Below are 21,072 nucleotides of genomic sequence, written 5' to 3'. Positions count from 1 at the left end.
GCGTCGCGGGGGACGGAAATAGCTGGCTAGCTAACCTCGATGTCTGGCTAGCTAACAATTATCAATTAACAATTATCAAGCTATGACAAAGACAACTAGGTAGCTAGCTAGGTAACACTGCACTAGTCAAATCGTTCCGTTGTGAAGTATTAGTAACTGCAGCGCTGCTAGTCGGTAACGGATGGCTATCTGGCAGTGGGTTAATGATGACTAGGTGTGTTGAGTAAGTCTGGCGCCGCGTCGAGGCTGGCTAGCACACCTCGATAATACTCAAACTCAAACTACACAATTATCTTAGATACAGAGACAGCACAGACAACTATGTAGCTGGCTAACTAACACTAACACCACACTAATCAAGTCGTTGCGTTGTAATGTAATAGTTTCTGCGGTGCTGCTAGTCGGTAGAAGTTGGCTAGCTAACAGTGATGACTAGCTAGCTAGCAGTGTTGACTACGTTAGGAGGACGAAGATAGCTAACCTCGATAATTACTCAGTTACTCTAAACTACACCATATCCAATCTCTTTGTCACCAGGCAGACCACTGAGAAACTGAGCTACTATTCTCTGCCCAGAGACAGAAGACGCCTCAATCTGCTTTCTGAAGGCTTTAGAGAGCCAATGGAAGCCTTAGAAAGTGCAACGTAACCCCACAGATACTGTAGTTTCGATAGAGAATCAAAAGAAGAATTACAAATTCTCATACAGGCCACTTCCTGCTTGGAATTGTCTCAGGTTTTTGCCTGCCATATGAGTTCTGTTATACTCACAGACACCATTCAAACAGTTTTAGAAACTTCAGAGTGTTTTCTATCCAAATCTACTAATAATATGCATATTCTCGTTTCTGGGCAAGAGTAGTAACCAGTTTAAATTGGGTACGTTTTTTATCCGGCCGTGAAAATACTGCCCCCTAGCCCAGACAGGTTAAACAATGAAAAATATGTACATTTTGTAGCAATACACCTAAACATGCTTACTTAAACAAAACATTGGTCGAAAATTGAAGATACAATTGTGTAGCAGTGTATTTATAGGGTAAAAAACGAACTGTATAAGAACATAGGTCTAATGGTAAAATTAACATAAGGGAGTATATAGTAATACTGTATTAATACCCAAAGGTAAAGTCATGTGATAGGGGGTACAGTAACCAAAAAAGGGAGCGAACCACTGAGCTAAGGGACCAGGCTCGGTCTATCATGCTAGTAGTTCTGTTGTTGGTCCAGGTGCTTTGTTGTCCAAAGGGCGTTGGTGGAGCTGGGTATCTGTGAGGGGAGGGAGAAAATCACAAAGAAAAAAGATAATCTGTTATTAAACATTGTTTATTTGTCTTGTGGTAATATTCTCTTTCTTTTGGCTACCTACACACCAGAGAGCATCCGCCTTCGTTTTAGCAATCCTGTGTAATCCACGCTGATGTGCCTAGTTGTCCATCACACACTGTGCTTACATTAACAGGACTCAGCCTGTTGCATAGGAACTGGAAAATCTCTGCCGACAAGCAGAAGTTATCAATCCATTAGGTGTCTGTAAATTCTGGAACACAGTTGTACCACCACTCAGTTGACTGGGATTGGCTCCAGACAGTGGGTGCTTGCCTGCGGCTCTGCAACGTGATAGATCTGAAACACATACAATACTGTATATTGCAGATTTTTTATATAGTTTCATGATATTGTAATGTTCCTTAGGGAAATAGTACTTTGTCTGCAGTTTCTACCTTGGCACCTACCCCCCACTCACAGACTTCCTGAGTGCAATTACAATTACAATCCAGATGGTAATGGACACCTGATCAGACCGTCTGGACCCAGGTGATCAATAGAATGTGAGCTGACCACTCCAGTCAATAGGACATACATCAACTCACCACAGTATAGGTGGAGATAATATTGTTGATTGGGTTGAATAATTATCATCTGCTAAGGTCAGGAAGTGTTTCTCATCAGAATGTTCAGCTAAATTCTTCTTGCAGTAATGAATGAGGACAGCTAGCTGTTACACTTGCAATAAGGTGCAGTCTGCAATATTACTCTTGTTGTGTATGATGTAGCGTTAGGCCTAGGTATGTACAAAGCACAGGAGGTTGGTGGCACCTTAATTGGGGAGGACGATGCACGTGGTAATGGCTGGAATGAAATAAGTGGAAAGGTATCATTCATTATTATGAGCCGACCTCCCCTCAGCAGCCTCCACTGGTACAATGTATATCTATCCCAAAGATAGATGGACATTATGTATGTAGCTAGCTAAATAGATTGTACATACCTCCTAGGGGCCTATCACACACAGCATACTGCAAGAGTAATACTGCAAGACTAATAAAGTATCGCAGGACTGCACCCTATTGCAAGCAACTAACAGCTGTCTTCATTCCAACTAAGTTTTGAACAATTCACAAAGACAGATACACAAAACAGATGCACATACCTCTCGAGCGTTTCTTTCTACGCATGTTTGAACCAGCTGAAGAAATCCTCTCCTCGCATGACGATACGTCGTGTTTTTCTCAGTTTCTTTTCAGCTGTCTCCTATATTCTGTTTAGTCTCAATTGCTGCCCACAAACAAAATTGAAAAGGATGGCACAAAATAGCCTGGCTAACTCTACCAGCACATTTCCCTCCCAAAAATGGCAGTCACCGAGGATCACAACAATGTCGCTGTCGAATTTCATCATTGGTTGTGGACTTTAGCCGTTTTTCCCGCTAATTAAACCTAATCCTGTTTCCAGGTCCAGGGCAAATGGAAAACTACCAAGAATCAACAAGGCTAGTTCTTGCTGGTTCCGGCATGGCCTGGCACGGTTTGGTTTATCTAGTGGAATTGCGCCATTACATGGATCTGTCCTCTACCCTCTAATTCCCTCCCAATTTATCACCTTCCATAATTGGAAACATTTCCCATAATACATCTCATAATTTAGGTTAATGAATAATACATCTGTGTTTCTTCAAAGGGATGTTTCAAATTTCAACTCAGTTATAAATATTTCTGCTGCTCTCATGAAAGTTTAAGTGTAATTTCTCCAAACGTTAGGTTTTAATTGAGGTTAGCAATGCTATGCTTCACTGGTTGTCTGTGGAATGCTAAAATGTTACCACACAGAGAGCGTTCATATATACACACACACACACACACACACACACACACACACACACACACACACACACACACACACACACACACACACACACACACACACACACACACACACACACACACACACCCTTTGGGGTTCTGTCTGTCACACACACAGACACACACACGCTGACTGAGATCTAAGAGTAAAATGTCACACCAGGAGTAAAAAGTTTCTCTAAATTGCTGGATTACGCAACCATCCATCCAAGCCAGGTCACCCGTGATACAAGTCAGTATTCGACGTCCATCCATGTCTGAGGACATCAGGAGATGATGTGAAAACCGTCCACTAGGGGCAACAGTGAGCGCTGGTACCTTCAAGTAGGTTTCGGTTTTGCCAAGGTGTTGTGGATGGGGATGGCAAATGAGTGCAAGAAACTAACTGATTCCAAAAGTTATTTTTTATATTTTTGTTTTAAGTCTATCCCAAACCTTAACCCTTACTTTACCATTCGGTGTTAATGCCTAACCTTAAGAATATGGAGCTAGCCTTTTTCTGCAGTCAAATGACCTAGTGGCCCATGGGTGGAATGTTAATATTTTTCATAATTTCATAATAAATCAACTTTATTTTAAAAAATCTACCCGAAAATCCAGTATTTTGTGGGCGGCAGGTAGCCTAGTGGTTAGAGCATTGGCCCAGTACCGAAAGGTTGCTAGATCGAATTGCCTAGTTAAATAAAGGTTAAATAAAAGTTCTACAGTGTGAAAAATAGTTTTGTTCTTTTACAGTCTTCTGTGGTGTATATAAAGTGTAATATTAGAATGCAAACTCAGAATTGAATACATTTCAACTCTATATCTGACATGGTGTCTTCTTTTACAGGTGTGTGAGGTGTATACTTTTGTTTCAAATTAGATTTGTTTAAGGCTACCAAGAAATGCTCTGTGACCGTGATTTAGCCCACTGCAGTAAAATATTAATGCCTGAACTTAACCTTAATCACTTCGAAATGTGACTTTTGGAACAACTTCGAAATTTGACGTTTGAGAAGCATGAATAAATGTCTAATTCTGACGTGAGACTGTGAGAGCAGGTAGTCCATCCGCCCTTGACTCTATCCACCCATTCACTGTACATGCTTCCGCTTCAAACAGGCTTTCCCGTGTCTTTATCATTAGTGTCCTCCTGTGTTGCGTCTGTATGGTAAGATGTGATAGTCACCTGTACAGTATGTTGGTGAGTGTGTGTGTGTTCCGGATGAATGACCCAGTCAGACAGAGTCAGCATGCCTGGTGCTTATCTCTCTCTACAGCTTTAACAATTAGCCCAGGTCCAGGGTGAGGGAACATCGAGAGCAGAGGAACCCCTGTACACAATGTCTCTGGCTCCACTTTCACATGAAATATTGGTCTACAAACACAATGGGTAAAGAGAGAAAGAGAGGGAGAGAGAGAGATTTGCTCGGGCACACAGCTAGGATTGTTATGCAGTGCAGTCATGGATTCCTTTTTCACTGAACCCATTGGCTGTGGCAGTGGATCAACCAATCGGGACCTATCAGAGGGATTGTGCATAGAACGTTCTGTAAGCCAACTCAACTTTCCATTGCCTGAAAGCCAGATCAAAGGCTGGGATGCAATCCGACCGCAGGTTAGGCATTGCAGCTTTTAAAGGCAATGTTTCCGCATTCGTGTAGATCGTATTCACGGTAAACGTGAAAGTCAGACCCCTTGACTTTCTACATTACAGCCTTATTCGAAAATGGATTACATTTTAAAAATCTTCAGCAATCTACACACAATACCCCATAACAACAAAGTGAAAAGAGGTTTTTAGAATTTTTTGCTAATTTATTACAAATAAAAAACTAAACTAAACTTAGCAAAAAAAGAAATGTCCTCTCACTGTCAACTGCGTTTATTTTCAGCAAACTTAACATCTCTAAATATTTGTATGAACATAACAAGATTCAACAACTGAGACATAAACTGAACAAGTTTCACAGACATGTGACTAACATAAATGGAATAATGTGTCTCTGAACAAAGGGGGGGTCAAAATCAAAAGTAACATGCAGCCACCAGCTGCATTAAGTACTGCAGTGCATCTCCTCCTCATGGACTGCACCAGATTTGCCAGTTCTTGCTGTGAGATGATGTTACCCCACTCTTCCACCAAGGCACCTGCAAGTTCCCGAACATTTCTGGGGGTATTGGCCCTAGCCCTCACCCTCCGATCCAACAGGTCCCAGATGTGCTCAATGAGATTGAGATCTGAGCTCTTCGCTGGCAATGGCAGAACACTGACATTCCTGTCCTGCAAGAAATCATGCACAGAATGAGCAGTATGGCTGGTGGCATTGTCATGCTGGAGGGTCATGTTAGGATGAGCCTGCAGGAAGGGTACCACATGAGAGAGGAGGATGTCTTCCCTGTAACACACAGCGTTGAGATTGCCTGCAATGACAACAAGCTCAGTCCGATGATGCTGTGACACACCGCCCCAGATCATGACAGACCCTCCACCTCCAAATCAATCCTGCTCCAGAGTACAGGCCTTGGTGTAACTCTCATTCCTTCGACGATAAACGCAAATCTGACCATCACCCCTGGTGAGACAAAACCACAACTCATCACTGAAGAGCACTTTTTGCCAGTCCAGTCTGGTCCAGCGACGGTGGGTTTGTGCCCATAGGCGACATTGTTGTTGGTGATGTCTGGTGAAGACCTGCCTTACAACAGGCCTACAAGCCCTCAGTCCAGCCTCTCTCAGCCTATTGCGGACAGTCTGAGCACTGATGGAGGGATTGTGCGTTCTTGGTGTAACTCGGGCAGTTGTTGTTGCCATCCAGTACCTGTCCCGCAGGTGTGATGTACTGATCCTGTGCAGGTGTTGTTACACGTGGTCTGCCACTGTGAGGACGATCAGCTGTCCGTCCTGTCTCCCTGTAGCGCTGTCTTAGGTGTCTCACAGTCCGGACATTGCAATTTATTGCCCTGGCCACATCTGCAGTCCTCATGCCTCCTTGCAGCATGCCTAAGGCACGTTCACACAGATGAGCAGGGACCCTGGGCATCTTTCTTTTGGTCTTTTTCAGAGTCAGTAGAAAGGCCTCTTTAATGTCCTACGTTTTCATAACTGTGACCTTAGTTGCCTACTGTCTGTAAGCTGTCTGTAAGTGTCTTAATGACTGTTCCACAGCTGCATGTTCATTAATTGTTTATGGTTCATTGAACAAGCATGGGAAACAGTGTTTAAACCCTTTACAATGAAGATCTGTAAAGTTATTTGGATTTTTACGAATTATCTTTGAAAGACAGGGTCCTGAAAAAGGGACAAATTCTTTTTTTGCTGAGTTTACATTATTTACATATGCTTTCAGATCCTTTGCTATGACACTCAAAATTGAGCTCAGGTGCATCCTGTTTCCATTGATCATCTTTGAGATGTTTCTACAACTTGACTGGAGTCTAGCTGTGTTAATTCAATTGATTGGACATGATTTGGAAAGGCACACACCTGTCTATATAAGGTCCCACAGCTGACAGTGCATGTCAGAGCAAAAACCAAGCCATGAGGTCAAAGGAATTGTTCATAGAGCTCTGAGACAGAATTGTGTCGAGGCACAGATCTGGGGAAGGGTACCAAAACCTTTCTGCAGCATTAAAGGTCCCCAAGAACACAGTGGCCTCCATCATTCTTAAATGGAAGAAGTTTTGAACCACTATGACTCTTCATAGAGCTCCGCCGACCGGCCAAACTGAGCAATCGGGGGAGAAGGGCCTTGGTCAGGGAGGTGACCAAGAACCCAATGGTCAATCTGACAGAGCTCTAGAGATCCTCTGTGGAGATGGAAGAACCTTCCAGAAGGACAACCATCTCTGCAGCACTCCACCTATCAGGCCTTTATGGTAGAGTGGCCAGACGGAAGCCACTCCTCAGTAAACTGCACATGACAGCCCGCTTGGAGTTTGGCAAATGGCACCTAAAGACTCTCAGACCATGAGAAACAAGATTCACTGGTGTGATGAAACCAAGATTGAACTCTTTGGCCTGAATGCCAAGCGTCACATCTGGGCGAAACCTAGTACCATGCCTACGGTGAAGCATGGTGGTGGCAGAATATGCTGTGGGGATGTTTTTCAGTGGCAGGCACTGGGAGACTAGTCAGGATCGAGGCAAAGATGAACAAAGCAAAGTACAGACAGGTCCTTGATAAAAACCTGCTCCAGAGAGCATCCTAATGGGTTGCATCACTGCCTGGTATGGCAAATGCTTGGCCTCCGACCGCAAGGCACTACAGAGGGTAGTGTGTATGGCCCAGTACATCACCGGGGCCAAGCTTCCTGCCATCCAGGACCTCTGTACCAGGCAGTGTCAGAGAAATGCCCTAGAAATTGACAGACTCCAGCCACCCAAGTGATAGACTGTTTTCTCTGCTACCACACGGCAAGCGATACCGGAGCGCCAAGTCTAAGTCCAAGAGGCTTCTAAAAAGCTGTTACCCAAGCCATAAGACTCCTGAACATCTAATCAAATGGCTACACACACAACCAATGCTTCTCTCTCATTTATACCGAACAAAATATAAACACAACATGCAACAATTTCAAAGATTTTACTGAGTTACTGTTCATATAAGGAAACCAGTCAACTGAAATTAATGGATTAAATTCACTTAATTCTATGGATTTCACATGACTGGGAATACTGTTGGTCACAGATACCTTTAGAAAACCAGTCAGTATCTGGTGTGATACCGTACCATTTGCTTCATGCAGCGCAACACATCTCCTTCGCATAGAGTTGATCAGGCTGTTGATTGTGGCCTGTGGGATGTTGTCCCACTTGTCTTTAATGGCTGTGCTACGTTTCTGGATATTGGCGGGAACTGGAACACGCTGTTGCACACGTGTCCTACACGTCGATCCAGAGCATCCCAAACATGCTCAATGGGTAACATGTCTTGTGATTATGCAGGCCATGGAAGAACTGGGACAGTTTCAGCTTCCAGGAATTGTGTACAGATCCTTGCAACATGGGGCTGTGCATTATCATGCTGAAACATGAGGTGATGGCGGCGGAAGAATGGACCACTATGGGCCTCAGGATCTCATCACGGTGCATTCAAATTGCCATTGTTAAAATGCAATGCAACAAGGATTCAGCTGTGAAGAGCACACTTCTTCAGCATGCCAGTTGCCATCTAAGGTGAGAATTTGCCCAATGAAGTCGGTTACGACGCGGAACTGCAGTCAGGTCAAAAACCTGGTGAGGACTGTTTGACAGTTTGTGCAGAAATTCTTCGGATATGTAAACCCACAGTTTGTCCAGGTGTCCAGGTGTCAGATCTCAGACGATCCCGCAGGTGAGGAAGCCGGATGTGGAGGTCCTGGGATGTCATGGTTACACGTGGTCTGCAGTTGTGAGGCCGGTTAGACGTACGGCCAAATTCTCTAAAATTATGTTGGGGGGACTTATGGGATGTAAACAAATTTGTGCACAACATTTGAGAGAAAAAGGCTTTTTGTGCATATGGAAAAGTTCTGAGATCTTTTATTTCAGCTCATGAAACATGGGAACAACACTTTACATGTTGCGTTTTATATTTTTGTTCCGTGTATATAGAGACATTAAACACTGTTTTTCACACTGTGTATTCATATACTGTGTTCTTCACAAAGCTCATTCTAATACAGTGCCTTTAGAAAGTATTAATACCTCTTGACTTATCCCCCATAATGAAAACTTGTTTTGAGTCATTTTTGCTAATCATTGAAAATGAAATGCAGAAATAACTAATTTACATACAGTACCAGTCAAAAGTTTGCACACACCTACTCATTCCAGGGTTTTCCTTTATTTTAAGTTGACCTTACTTCCAGACACAAATGAGAGAACACCTCACTGACCATTTTACTTGCCCTAGCAGAGCTGGTTAGGCATTTTTCATGTTATCCAGAGTGTTGGTGACTGTGCTGCTGGCAACAATTTAATTATGCATTTTTGCCAACGTTTATTGACACCGCCTATATTCAACGGGTGTTGAGAGATCATAAATTCATCAGTTATTCTGCTCTCTGCAACAATTGGATGAGACTGCTCTGAAATCGGAGTAGATAGCCAGAGCGAATTTACGAAAGCACCTGAATGTCCATTGAGAACGCACATCGACTATACCACTTAGCTAAGCTATGAATGACGTGAAAAATCAAGTCAATAAACGTTGGGTGGGTTGTTAGATAGCATAAAGCAAATATAATGTCAAGTTCGATGTACTAGTAGCCAACTAACGTTACAGTAGGTAGCTAACATACCCGGTACATACTGCTGTAATGTTATGCTATGTGGTTCGTAAGGACAGCGTAGCTAACATAGTCAGCCAACATAACGTGTAACGTAACTTATTTGAAAAGTCATTACTTTATTACATTTTCTTAACATTTGTCATAATTAGTTAAATAAACTAATTTGTAGCCGCTCTCTTCGGATTTCGGCTGCATATTTTCCATAACTTTCTTCAAATCTGAAAACGTTGTGAAGCCACACCCATTTTCTGAAGAATAGCATTATGGGCCCTAAAAGTACGGAAATAGTGTCCATTGCTTGTTTTTTTAATACATTTTTTTAATACATTTTGTAGTATTTTTTTTTTTATTTTTTTATTTTATTAACAGCAACATGCAAAACATAAACAGAACAGCCAGAGGGATTCCACAAAGAAATAAGAGAAGAAAAAAAAGAAAATAATACAAATCCACATTATATCAATTCAAATACAGACATGTAGCAAATACATTTTTTAGACATTTTGTTTTGTATATGTTTTAATGACTCTAAATAGTTTTCGAAATCAAATAAAACAATTAAGAAAAAGGGTGTTTTCTGTACAATTTTGCTTGTACACTTCGTATTTTGGCGAATATAGTACAACATCCGGGAACTTTTGGCATACTAACTATATCCATACTATGACTAATAAGCATACTACATTCTCAATTTACTTCACAAATAGTATGGTTAGTATGAGTATTCGAACACAGCCAAGGTGTTCATGAAATGTAATCTCAAAATGACGGACGAACAGGTGAAAATAATTGATTTTCAAAGGGCTCACAATTTCGGTGGCAGAGCAGAGGGAAGGCCCAGTCCGATCGTAGCTATGCTAACCCACTACAAAATGAAAATTGCCTTGTTACAACAGGGTAGGGAATTGAAGAACACCCTGTTCTCTATTAATGAACAATTTCCCCATGAAATAGTGGAGAGACGACGTGCCCTGTACCCCATTTTGAAAAGGCTCTGAGCAGAGAAGTAGAATGTTCGTCATTTGTTTTTACTCATGCAGTATGGAACCATGGACTATGTGGACTTAAAATAAGGTTGGACTTATGGTAATGCAGTTGGGTACGATGAATTGGGTACAATGCAGAATGGGTACGATGAATTTATTCTTTTTTTATTTAGGCAATATGGAACTTTGGACTATATGGACATAATATCAGGTTTTGATTTAGGGGAAGGCCGAAGATGGGTAAGGCTGACCTTTTTTCTTTTTGATTGTTTATTTATATAATTTGAAGATTGTACATTAGAAATACCAAGGTTATTTTTTGTATTTTTTTTTGTATGATATGGCCTAATTGTAGAGGTTGGGTATATTATGACTAAAAAGCTGTTATATAGTGCGGCCCTTGTTCGCGGATGTGAATCGGAACGATTACCTTTTAAGATAAAACGTAATAAATATGAATAGATGTATTGTAGGGCTAGGATAAAGGATTATACATTAAAAACCGGCATAGGGTCTCTATTGGAGTAGGCCTATACAATCCTAAAATAATTGGTGTCATTACACTTTACATTTAAAAAATACATCTCAATATAAAAAATGTAAAGGATTATTATTGTTCCAATTCAAACAGGCAAATGGGTTATAGTTAACGGTAGAACAAACACAATAACTGGTTTATGGAAGCACTTCTCTAAGCGAGAGGTAAATTACATATTTCTACAAGCTATTTATGCTACCTTTTATATTCTTGATCATAATGATATAGGCCTAGGTGTAAAACAGCCGAGGTGATAGAGCAACGACCCTGGAATACATGGGTGGAGAGAGGGTAGGTTTTATAGGTTTACTTGCTCTGGATTGTCAGTACTACATGTATTATTGGCTATCGTGCCATAGTCGATTGTAAGTTAAACTTGTATATTCCTTCATGGGTAGTGTGATACCTAATACCCTGACTGATTTAGGAATCTATGTTATTCAATTATTGCACCCACACTGCTCGCGTGCACCAACAAACGTCTGCGTTGCCAAGGGCTAAAATAGAAGTAATTCCTATTTCTGGTGCAGATCGCGCTGCAAGTCCTGCGTCTCCCATCTCCTCATTGGTTTATTGAAGCAGGTACCCACGTGCCATCTCCTCATTGGTTATACCCACGTGGGTGATTGAAAGACGAACTGTTTTGCCGGTTGTCGTGGTAATACTATGAAAGTGTATCAAATCAAATCTAATTTATTTATATAGCCCTTCGTACATCAGCTGATATCTCAAAGTGCTGTACAGAAACCCAGCCTAAAACCCCAAACAGCAAGCAATGCATGTGAAAGAAGCACGGTGGCTAGGAAAAACTCCCTAGGAAAAACTCCCTAGAAAGGCCAAAAACCTAGGAAGAAACCTAGAGAGGAACCAGGCTATGAGGGGTGGCCAGTCCTCTTCTGGCTGTGCAGGGTGGATATTATAACAGAACATGGTCAAGATGTTAAAATGTTCATAAATGACCAGCATGGTCAAATAATAATAATCATAGTAGTTGTCGAGGGTGCAACAAGCACGTCCGGTGAACAGGTCAGGGTTCCATAGCCGCAGGCAGAACAGTTGAAACTGGAGCAGCAGCGCGGCCAGGTGGACTGGGGACAGCAAGGAGTCATCATACCAGGTAGTCCTGAGGCATGGTCCTAGGGCTCAGGACCTCCGAGAGAAAGACAGAAAGAGAGAAAGAGAGAATTAGAGAGAGCATATTTAAATTCACACAGGACACCGGATAAGACAAGAGAAATACTCCAGATGTAACAGACTGACCCTAGCCCCCCGACACATAAACTACTGCAGCATAAATACTGGAGGCTGAGACAGGAGGGATCAGAAGACACTGTGGCCCCATCCGATGATACCCCCGGACAGGGCCAAACAGGCAGGATATAACCCCACCCACTTTGCCAAAGCACAGCCCCCACACCACTAGAGGGATGTCTCCAACCACCAACTTACCGTCCTAAGACAAGGCCGAGTATAGCCCACAACGATCTCCGCCATGGCACAACCCAAGGGGGGGCGCCAACCCAGACAGGAAGACCACGTCAGTGACTCAACCCACTCAAGTGACGCACCCCTCCCATGGACGGCATGGAAGAACACCAGTAAGCCAGTGACTCAGCCCCTGTAAAAGGGTTAGAGGCAGAGAATCCCAGTGGAAAGAGGGGAACCGGCAAGGCAGAGACAGCAAGGGCGGTTCGTTGCTCCAGCCTTTCCGTTCACCTTCACACTCCTGGGCCAGACTATACTTAATCATAGGACCTACTGAAGAGATAAGTCTTCAGTAAAGCCTTAAAGGTTGAGACTGAGTCTGTGTCTCTCACATTGGTAGGCAGACCATTCCATAAAAATGGAGCTCTATAGGAGAAAGTCCTACCTCCAGCCGTTTGCTTAGAAATTCTAGGGACAATTAGGAGGCCTGCGTCTTGTGACCGTAGCGTACGTGTAGGTATGTACGGCAGGACCAAATCGGAAAGATAGGTAGGAGCAAGCCCATGTAATGCTTTGTAGGTTAGCAGTAAAACCTTGAATCAGCCCTTGCCTTAACAGGAAGCCAGTGTAGGGAGGCTAGCACTGGAGTAATATGATCAAATCTTTTGGTTCTAGTCAGGATTCTAGCAGCCGTATTTAGCACTAACTGAAGTTTGTTTAGTGCTTTATCCGGGTAGCCGGAAAGTAGAGCATTGCAGTAGTCCAGGCTAGAAGTAACAAAAGCATGGATTCATTTTTCTGCATCATTTTTGGACAGAAAGTTTCTGATTTTTGCAATGTTACGTAGATGGAAAAAAGCTGTCCTTGAAACAGTCTTGATATGTTCTTCAAAAGAGAGATCAGGGTCCAGAGTAACGCCGAGGTCCTTCACAGTTTTATTTGAGACGACTGTACAACCATCCAGATTAATTGTCAGATTCAACAGAAGATCTCTTTGTTTCTTGGGACCTAGAACAAGCATCTCTGTTTTGTCCGAGTTTAAAAGTAGAAAGTTTGCAGCCATCCACTTCTTTATGTCTGAAACACAGGCTTCTAGCGAGGGCAATTTTGGGGCTTCACCATGTTTCATTGAAATGTACAGCTGTGTGTCGTCCGCATAGCAGTGAAATTTAACATTATGTTTTCGAATGACATCCCCAAGAGGTAAAATATATAGTGAAAACAATAGTGGTCCTAAAACGGAACCTTGAGGAACACCAAAATTTACAATTGATTTGTCAGAGGACAAACCATTCACAGAGACAAACTGATATCTTTCTGACAGATAAGATCTAAACCAGGCCAGAACTTGTCCATGTAGACCAATTTGGGTTTCCAATCTCTCCAAAAGAATGTGGTGATCTATGGTATCAAAAGCGGCACTAAGATCTAGGAGCACGAGGACAGATGCAGAGCCTCGGTCTGACGTCATTAAAAGGTCATTTACCACCTTCACAAGTGCAGTCTCAGTGCTATGATGGGGTCTAAAACCAGACTGAAGCGTTTCGTATACATTGTTTGTCTTCAGGAAGGCAGTGAGTTGCTGTGCAACAGCTTTTTCAAAATTTTTGGAGAGGAATGGAAGATTCGATATAGACCGATAGTTTTTTATAATTTCTGGATCAAGAGAGGCTTTTTCAAGAGAGGCTTTATTACTGCCACTTTTAGTGAGCTTGGTACACATCCGGTGGATAGAGAGCCGTTTATTATGTTCAACATAGGAGGGCCAAGCACAGGAAGCAACTCTTTCAGTAGTTTAGTTGGAATAGGGTCCAGTATGCAGCTTGAGGGTTTGGAGGCCATGATTATTTTCATCATTGTGTCAAGAGATATAGTACTAAAACACTTTAGTATCTCCCTTGATCCTAGGTCCTGGCAGAGTTGTGTAGACTCAGGACAATGGAGCTTTGGAGGAATACCCAGATTTAAAGAGGAGTCTGTAATTTGCTTTCTAATGATCATGATCTTTTCCTCAAAGAAGTTCATAAATGTATTACTGCTGAAGTGAAAGCCATCCTCCATTTGCGAAGGCTGCTTTTTAGTTAGCTTTGCGACAGTATCAAAAATAAATTTCGGATTGTTCTTATTTTCCTCAATTAAGTTGGAAAAATAGGATGATCGAGCAGCAGTGAGGGCTCTTCGATACTGCACGGTACTGTCTTTCCAAGCTAGTCGGAAGACTTCCAGTTTGGTGTGGCGCCATTTCCGTTCCAATTTTCTGGAAGCTTGCTTCAGAGCTCGTGTATTTTCTGTATACCAGGGAGCTAGTTTCTTATGACAGATGTTTTTAGTTTTTAGGGGTGCAACTGCATCTAGGGTATTGCGCAAGGTTAAATTGAGTTCCTCGGTTAGGTGGTTAACTGATTTTTGTCCTCTGACATCCTTGGGTAGGCAGAGGGAGTCTGGAAGGGCGTCAAGGAATCTTTGGGTTGTCTGAGAATTTATAGCACGACTTTTAATGCTCCTTGGTTGGGGTCTGAGCAGATTATTTGTTGCGATTGCAAACGTAATAAAATGGTGGTCCGATAGTCCAGGATTATGAGGAAAAACATTAAGATCCACAACATTTATTCCATGGGACAAAACTAGGTCCAGAGTATGACTGTGGCAGTGAGTAGGTCCAGAGACATGTTGGACAAAACCCACTGAGTCGATGATGGCTCCGAAAGCCTTTTGGAGTGGGTCTGTGGACTTTTCCATGTGAATGTTAAAGTCACCAAAAATTAGAATATTATCTGCTATGACTACAAGATCCGATAGGAATTCAGGGAACTCAGTGAGGAACACTGCATATGCCCCAGGAGGCCTGTAAACAGTAGCTATAAAAAGTGAGTGAGTAGGCTGCATAGATTTCATGACTAGAAGCTCAAAAGACGAAAACGTCATTGTTTTTTTTTTGTAAATTGAAATTTGCTATCGTAAATGTTAGCAACACCTCCGCTTTTGCCGGATGCACGGGGGGTATGGTCACTAGTGTAACCAGGGGGTGAGGCCTCATTTAACACAGTAAATTCATCAGGCTTAAGCCATGTTTCAGTCAGGCCAATCACATCAAGATTATGATCAGTGATTAGTTCATTGACTATAACTGCCTTGGAAGTGAGAGGATCTAACATTAAGTAACCCAATTTTGAGATGTGAGGTATCACAATCTCTTTCAATAATGGCAGGAATAGAGGAGGTCTTTATACTAGTGAGATTGCTAAGGCGAACACCGCCATTTTTTATTTTGCCCAACCTAGATCGAGGCACAGACACGGTCTCAATGGGGAAAGCTGAGCAGACTACGCTGACTGTGCTAGTGGCAGACTCCACTAAGCTGGCAGGCTGGCTAACAGCATGCTGCCTGGCCTGCACCCTATTTCATTGTGGAGCTAGAGGAGTTAGAGCCCTGTCTATGTTCGTAGATAAGATGAGAGCACCCCTCCAGCTAGGATGGAGTCCGTCACTCCTCAACAGGCCAGGCTTGGTCCTGTTTGTGGGTGAGTCCCAGAAAGAGGGCCAATTATCTACAAATTCTATCTTTTGGGAGGGGCAGAAAACTGTTTTCAACCAGCGATTGAGTTGTGAGACTCTGCTGTAGAGCTCATCACTCCCCCTAACTGGGAGGGGGCCAGAGACAATTAATCGATGCCGACACATCTTTCTAGCTGATTTACACGCTGAAGCTATGTTGCGCTTGGTGACCTCTGACTGTTTCATCCTAACATCGTTGGTGCCGACGTGGATAACAATATCTCTATACTCTCTACACTCACCAGTTTTAGCCTTAGCCAGCACCGTCTTTAGATTAGCCTTAACGTCGGTAGCCCTGCCCCCTGGTAAACAGTGAATGATCGCTGGATGATTAGTTTTAAGTCTAATACTGCGGGTAATGGAGTCGTCAATGACTAGGGTTTTCAATTTGTCAGAGCTAATGGTGGGAGCCGTCGGCGTCTCAGACCCCACAACGGGAGGAGTAGAGACCAGAGAAGTCTCGGCCTCCGACTCCGACTCGCTTAATGGGGAGAACCGGTTGAAAGTTTCTGTCGGCTGAATAAGCGACACCGGTTGAGCATTCCTACAGCGTTTCCCTCCAGAAGCCATGAGAAAGTTGTCCGGCTGCGGGGACCGTGCGAGGGGGTTTATACTAACGTTACTATCTGTACTTACAGGTGGCACAGACGCTGTTTCCTCCTTTCCTACACTGAAATTGCCCTTGCCTAACGATTGCGTCTGAAGCTGGGCTTGCAGCACAGCTATCCTTGCCGTAAGGCGATCGTTCTCCTGTATATTATAAGTACAATGACTGCAATTAGAAGGCATCATGTTAATGTTACTTAGCTTCGGCTGTTTGAAGTCCTGACGAACCATGTCCAGATAAAACCTCCGGGGTGAAAAAGTTGAATGAAAAAAGTTGAGTGAGGGAAAAAGTTAAAATATACGGTAATGAAAAAGTAAAAAACCGTCAGGTAGCAAAGTAAGATCGGCAACAATACGCACAGCAGCGTAAACAAGTCTGCAAGTCTGCAAGGTTTTGGATTTCAACAACTTCACCCAACTTCAACAAATTCACCCAACTTATTGTGGGAAGCTTGTAGATGCCAATCACCATATAAATTCATAGATGAAAAAGCCTGGAAGGAGGAGATGACTAGAAACGATTCGGTTGACCGTTTTATGTGTGGATTAATTGTCGAAGTAGAGGAGCTTGTGCATTTCAGGTAAAATAACAACTCAATCTTTATATCCCAGGACAAATTAGCTAGCAACAGCAAGCTAGCTAAATAGGACAAATTAGCTAGCAAGTGCAAGCTAACTAGCTAAATTGCCATACATGTTTAATGCTTTTCGACCTGTCCCCAAATTAATGTCGGTTTGGGTTCCGTTTAAGACACATTTTTACTTGCAGTATTTAGCGTCCGTTAGAATCTGTTCCTTTTTCCTTCTTTCTTTTTTGTCGGAATAAAACAGGATATAATGAGGACTACATTAAACATATCTTGCATATTATGGACATAAAGAACTGGTCTATATTAGGTTGTTTTCTCTTCATTCTTTCTTCATTATTCGAAAAATTGAATCCAATGACCTGAGCAGACTGGGATTACATGCTTATAGCCTTGCTAGGACTTTCTAAATATGAGCATGCATTTATAAGATTGTGCTGTTATTATTTCTATTAGTATTATCTATTATTGTTACAATTTTTTTTCTGACTGTTTTCCATGTTATTTGGTTAATTCTCTTAATTACATCTAGATGTTCCGCTAGCGGAACGCCTCGCCAATATCCAATGATAGAGCGTGGCGCGAATTACAAACTCCTCAAAAATCCCAAAACGTCAATTTTTCAAACATATGACTATTTTACACCATTTTAAAGACAAGACTCTCCTTTATCTAACCACGTTGTTCGATTTCAAAAAGGCTTTACAACGTAAGCAAAACATTAGATTATGTCAGGAGAGTACACAGCCAGAAATAATCAGACACCCATTTTTCAAGCTAGCATATAATGTCACAAAAACCAAAACCACAGCTAAATGCAGCACTAACCTTTGATGATCTTCATCAGATGACACTCCTAGGACATTATGTTATACAATACATGCATGTTTTGTTCAATCAAGTTCATATTTATATCAAAAACCAGCTTTTTACATTAGCATGTGACGTTCAGAACTAGCATACCCAGCGAAGACTTCCGGTGAATTTACTAAATTACTCACGATAAACGTTCACAAAAAACATAACAATTATTTAAAGAATTATAGATACAGAACTCCTTTATGCAATCGCGGTGTCCGATTTTAAAATAGCTTTTCGGTGAAAGCACATTTTTCAATATTCTGAGTAGATAGCTCGCCATCACGGCTAGCTATTTTGACACCCACCAAGTTTGGCACTCACCAAACTCAGATTTACTATAAGAAAAATTGGATTACCTTTGCTGTTCTTCGTCAGAATGCACTCCCAGGACTTCTACTTCAACACCCAATGTTGTTTTGGTTCCAAATAATCCATTGTTATATCCAAATAGCGGCGTTTTGTTCTTGCGTTCAAGACACTATCCGAAGGATAACGCGCCGGCGCGTATCGTGACAAAAACTTTCAAAATATTCCATTACCGTACTTCGAAGCATGTCAAACGCTGTTTAAAATCTATTTTTATGCGATTTTTCTTGTAAAATAGTGTCATTGTTCTCAGATCGACCACTATCCAAATCCCCTACTGTTTTTCGCCCAGGGACTGCAGAGTCATCATTCCCCGTTCTGGCGCCTTCTGAGAGCCTATGGGAGCCTTAGAAAATGTCACGTTACAGCAGAGATCCTCTATTTTCCATAAAGAGGCTATAGAAGGACAAGAAATGGTCAGAGAGGGCACTTCCTGTATGGAATCTTCTCAGGTTTTGGCCTGCCATATGAGTTCTGTTATACTCACAGACACCATTCAAACAGTTTTAGAAACGTTAGGGTGTTTTCTATCCAAATCAAACAATTATATGCATATTCTAGTTTCTGGGCAGGAGCAATAACCAGATTAAATTGGGTACGTTTTTTTATCCGGCCGTGAAAATACTGCCCCCTATCCTAAACAGGTTAAAAAGCACCTGCCCATATTTCCCTCTGGCTTACGTCAATTAGCGGCTAAGGGCTTGCCTAAGGACGCAAAGCTGCATCATGAGTCAATAAGATGTTCTGATGGTCTTAGTGACAACAGACCTAGATATGTTGGGAGGTTTTAGTGGGTTGAATATTAGGACAATTGGAGGTTTACAAAGTTACAGCTACAGAATGCTTAACAGTGCAAATATTATGGTACAGCAACAGTTGGAAGTTTACATATACCTTAGCCAAATACATTTAAACTCAGTTTTACACAATTCCTAACATTTAATCATAGTAAAAATGCCCTGTCTTAGGTCAGTTAGGATCACCACTTTATTTTAGGAATGTGAAATGTCAGAATAATAGTAGAGAGAATGATTTGTTTCAGCTTTTATTTCTTTCATCATATTCCCAGTGGGTCAGAAGCTCCTGACAGAGCTGGTGTAACTGAGTCAGGTTTGTAGGCCTCTTTGCTCGCACACGCTTTTTCAGTTCTGTCCACACATTTTCTATAGGATTGATGGCCAATCCAATACCTTGACTTTGGTTGTCCTTAAGCCATTTTGCCACAACTTTGGAAGTATGCTTGGGGTAATTGTCCATTTGGAAGACCAATTTGTGACCAAGCTTTAACTTCCTGACTCATGTCTAGAGAGGTTGCTTCAATATATCCACATAATTTTCTTTCCTCATGATGACATCTATTTTGTGAAGTGCACCAGTCCCTCCTGCAGCAAAGCAACCCCACAACATGATGGCGCCACCCCAGTGCTTCACGGTTGGGATGGTGTTCTTCGGCTTGCAAGCCTCCCCCTTTTTCCTCCAAACATTATGGCCAAACAATTACATTTTTGTTTCATCAGACCAGAGGACATTTCTCCAAAAAGTACGATCTTTGTCCTCATGTGCAGTTGCAAACCGTAGTCTGGCTTTTTTATGGTGGTTTTGGAGCAGTGGTTTCTTCCTTGCTGAGCGGCCTTTCAGGTTATGACAATATAGGACTCATTTTACTGTGGATATAGATACTTTTGTATCTGTTTCCTCCAGGATCTTCACAAGGTCCTTTGCTGTTGTTCTGGGATTGATTTGCACTTTTCGCACCAAAGTACGTTCATCTCTAGGAGACAGAACGCGCCTCCTTCCTGAACGGTATGATACCTGCGTGGTCCCATGGGGTTTATACTTGCGTACTATTGTTTGTATAGATGAATGTGGTACCTTCAGGCATTTGGAAATTGCTCCCAAGGATGAACCAGACTTGTGGAGGTCTACAATTTTCTATCTGGGGTCTTGGCTGATTTATTTTTATTTTCCCATGATGTCAAGCAAAGAGGCACTGAGTTTGAAGGTAGGCCTTGAAATACATCCACAGGTACACCTCCAATTGACTCAAATTATGTCAATTAGCCTATCAGAAGCTTCTAAAGCCATGACATCCTTTTCTGGAATTTTCCAAGCTGTTTAAAGGCACAGTCAACTTAGTGTATGCACACTTTTGACCCACTGGAATTGTGATACAGTGAATTATAAGTTAAATAATCTGTCTGTAAACAATTGTTGGAAAAATTACTTGTGTCATGCACAAAGTAGATGTCCTAATCAACTTGCCAAAACTATAGTTTGTTAACAAGAAATTTATGGAGTGGTTGAAAAACGGGTTTTGATGACTCCAACCTAAGTGTATGTAAACTTCTGACTTCAACTGTATATGAGGCATAAAACAATGTCAGCTCGGTTTGGGCTTAGTGGGACTATCATTGGTTTTTCAACAGGACAAGCTCCCCTTCTGAGAGGCGGTTGTGGGCCTCATTTGAGAGGTGTGGGGGAACGTGGTAGAGGAAAAGGCCACGGACCAAGACAGCAGCAACAACAGCAAAGAGTGTCCAATGAAATCCGAGCAATAGTTGTAGACCATGTCGTAAATCATGGCAGGACAATGATTCAACCAAACCTCAGAAGATCAACCATGGCCTCAATCATCAGAACTTTCTGCAATGAGAACCGGTAAGTCGTCAGCATGCACTAAACATTAGGCTACTCTCAATTGTCAAATGACTCTATACTGCATGCCAATGTGTACCACATAGTAGGGGATG

This window comes from Salmo salar, chromosome 18, assembly GCF_965601325.2.
Source record: "Salmo salar chromosome 18, fSalSal1, whole genome shotgun sequence".
Taxonomy (NCBI): domain Eukaryota; kingdom Metazoa; phylum Chordata; class Actinopteri; order Salmoniformes; family Salmonidae; genus Salmo; species Salmo salar.
Note: the sequence above shows the minus strand (reverse complement) of the source record.